General features: G+C 30.6%; 2 protein-coding genes across 2 annotated transcripts in view; one reads left to right on the top strand and one right to left on the bottom strand.

Annotated features, from left to right (window-relative positions):
* LOC100572659 (diuretic hormone receptor) overlaps positions 1 to 3,664 on the top strand; it is a 106,569-nt gene that overhangs the window by 7,418 nt on the left and 95,487 nt on the right. The window lies entirely within an intron of this gene.
* The window catches only part of LOC100162736 (extensin-2-like), an 11,140-nt gene that overhangs the window by 3,769 nt on the left and 3,707 nt on the right, over positions 1 to 3,664 (bottom strand). The window lies entirely within an intron of this gene.

Raw genomic sequence — 3,664 nt, 5'->3', positions numbered from 1 at the left:
AATCCCCAAAGTGCCGGGCGGAAAAGAAGAAATCCCCAAAAGTGTCGGCCGCCGGAGACGTATCCCTGCACAACCAGAAACTAAAATGTATACCTACCACGGTCTTACAAAACATAAACTTTTGGTTACATCTTAAATTTATAATATAACCTCCCTTGCATGACGCATAAACATTTAAACATATTTTGTAGAATAGTCTATTATTGTTGCGCAGATGATAGATCCCTGCATAACCTTTTCCATGGACGCAGGGGCGTGACAAAAAATAGTATATGTGGCTCGCGCGGGAAGGCCATTTCCCGCCCTTGCCACACAATATACTATGTTGTCACGCCTGCACCGAAAGTTTGGTTTTCGACCGCGGTTGAAGCGTTGGTAAGCGACCTTTTTCCGTCCAGCGGGCCGTGAAATGGGAATCTCCATAGTGCCGGGCAAAAAAGTGGAAATCCTCAAAAGTGCTGGGCGCGTATATCACGCGTATTCCATGCATAACCAGACACTGAAATCTGTACCACGGTCCTTACAAAACATAAAATTTTGGTTACATCTTATATACATATTATAATCTCCTTGCATGACGCGTAAACATTTTTATTTCATGAAATTGTTTTCGTAGAATAATCTGATTGTTACATAATAATATATCCCTATATAGGGCTTTACCTTTGCCGTGATTAAATTTTTTTGTGCGTCGCGTTTGGTATAGGCTAGGTAATAGAAAACGGGTTGAACGAAAGGATTTGAAACAGCGTAATTAGATCTGTATATTATGCATTTATAATTATTATAGTTTATAAATTATAACAATTTGGTGACCTTAACATTAATTTTAATGATAAGAAATCGGAAACTTTTAAAACTTTCCTTATGGACACGTTCAATTTACATAATAATATGATAAACAATCCAGCAGAATCTACAACGAGAGATGACACCAGTACACCACTATCGATGCAGTATTTTCAAGATACCTATTTGGAAAAAATTACATCACAAACATACGTATCATATTTAAGTTATCACAGGTCTGTAATTCCGATTATTAAATATAATTAATATATAATAGTAATTAAATAGTAATAATAATAATTTTCATTTTCATGTATTTTTCACATTTACTTATTGATATTTACTTTTATTTTGAATGGTTCCACTAAAATGTATTTGTAATCTATAATATTTGTTGGAAAAGAAACTTAGTTTCTACCGGGTGTCCCATGACTCACTTTTTTTTTGTATTATATGATTTTTTCAAATACTTCTAGTTTTTACTATTTATAATATCTGGGTGGTATTTTAAATACTTTATTTTAAAAGTATTTTTTACAACACTAGACTTTTAGGTAGGTACCTATACCTACCTATTTGTAAGACGAAGACAACACATGCGGGTGTAGCGTCCTCTCAATTTATTGTTGGTGTGCATAAACAAAATAAATAAATAATATAAATAGATGATAAAATAATATATGTTAAATATTAAATAAAATAAATAATAAATAATATAATAATTAATATTAAGATTAAGATAATATACCATCGTATAACTCATAAGTCTCGTAATCGTCTGCTAGTTATATATTTTAATTAAAATTTAACTCACACATTATAGACTACACGTCTACACTACCTTAGTGACATACTCAATGACGAGGTACCTATACATGCGACAAGACACCTTTTAAACAACAGAGCGGTTACCGTTACCTACTAACCCCCATTTTTTGACTTGAAATTGCACAAAATGTAACTCTTTTGTAACTAAATGTAACCCATTATTAGAGATTCTTGACTTAACTAAAATTCCGTATAAAATGTTTTAAGTTGGCCTGGTGCCATAATGTCAATAGGTACATTTTCAACTTTGTCCATTGGCACAGAACGTTTTACCTCATACCATTTGCTCACTCGCGTACCTATAATATTATTGTTTGCTTATGTATCAATTTGTGTTGACACGGATATTTTCAAATTATAAGTATAAGTAATAATATAATATAAGTAATAATATATTAATATAATAATACAGTTTTAATTAATAGTTATGTATATTCGTTATAGCTCTGTTAGTAGGGCTAGGCCATTGCGTATTATTATCTTTTTTAGAAGTGTCCGGACGATAGTGTCCGTTTAGAAACTTTTCAATTACCGCCTCCCACTGCACTTCACAGATGGCGCTGCCGTATATAACTTATGTGTTTTATTTGATTTTCAAATTCCTCCCTTCCAAGCCAAATTAAAAGGTCTACGATTATATTTTTATATTTTTTATGAATTTATTACGCATAAAACAGTATTTTTCGTAGTTTTCGTATTAATCATTAGTAAAAGTTGATCAAATAATTCTCTCAGGTATTTCCTTAATTGGAGATTATTTTTTCAACTTCGCATTCTTTTGAATTTGTATGATATAAAAAATATAATAGAACTTCGTAGAACTTTATTACGATTTGTGGACAAATTATATTGGCCTCTTTAGCTAAGATTAGTTCAGCTTCTTAAATTCCTTCCTACTTCACTAATAACCTCAATTCACGAATTACATTACTCACACATTGAATATTGATTAGTTGCATGTTGGTTATTCTGTTATAGTTATACGGTGGACATAATAATAATATTTTTCAAGTGCAATTGTAACAATATATTATAGGAGTCATGAATTAAATTTTCAACCTTTTTGACACAGCGAATACAATTTAATTGATAGGTATCTTAGAAAAAAACATAATAAAATTGAAAACTTAAAATGTCCGTAAACAACTCAAAACCAGTCAAAATATTTTGAAAATTGTATGGTGTATAGAGAATGCTGATATATAAACATTCAGTGAACATTTTATGTATGGTCATATGTTTTAGATTTATATTGTGAATTATTAATTTTGCGTAAAAATTCCCGTTTTTCCTTAATTTTTTCTCCCGGCGTTTTTGAAAACTACCGGTAATTTTAAATTCTTACCTCCCCAGTACACCAACTATTTTCAGTTTCCCATCGAACAAGATACTGAAGTTGAAAATCTAACCATTATTTAGACTACTTATCGTGTACACAGACACAAAAAAAAAAATGTAAAAACACATCAGAAAGTGTTCCCAAAAATGTTTATTAAAAAATACACTAATCATTAATAACTACTTGAAAACATTGCGTACACTTACAGTTGGCTATTTTTATTTACGTTTTTCTTATATTTTAATTTTGGTTAGTGTATTTTTTTAATAAACATTTTTGGGAACACTTTCTGAGGTGGTAAAACAACTCCAAAGACCAAATATCTTAGGTAGGTGTCTAACGTAATTTGTAAACATATTGAACATTTGTCAGCAGCTAAGAAAAATAATAACAGCTATGACGCTATGTACTAAGTACTTGTTAATTTAAACATTGTAACTTCTCAAAATAAAAATAAAAAATTGTTATGTACCTACTACCTAAGAACTTTTACCCGAGCGACCGCGGTCATGCGTCATGCATATAGGAACCTGACGTTGCTGAAGTGATTTTCCAGGCGAGAATAATTGTGTAATAATAATAATAATAATAATTTCCCCCATGGTCAACTAAATCAACATAAACACTGAAATAGCAGTAAATAAAAAAAAAGAAACCACTCCAGAAATTTATAAAAATCTATTCTCATGAACTCAAAAATAACTTATC

The sequence above is a fragment of the Acyrthosiphon pisum genome, chromosome A3, assembly GCF_005508785.2.
Source record: "Acyrthosiphon pisum isolate AL4f chromosome A3, pea_aphid_22Mar2018_4r6ur, whole genome shotgun sequence".
In the NCBI taxonomy this organism is placed as follows: domain Eukaryota; kingdom Metazoa; phylum Arthropoda; class Insecta; order Hemiptera; family Aphididae; genus Acyrthosiphon; species Acyrthosiphon pisum.
The sequence above is the reverse complement of the archived record's forward strand: the minus strand, read 5'-3'. Positions and strand labels throughout refer to the sequence as shown.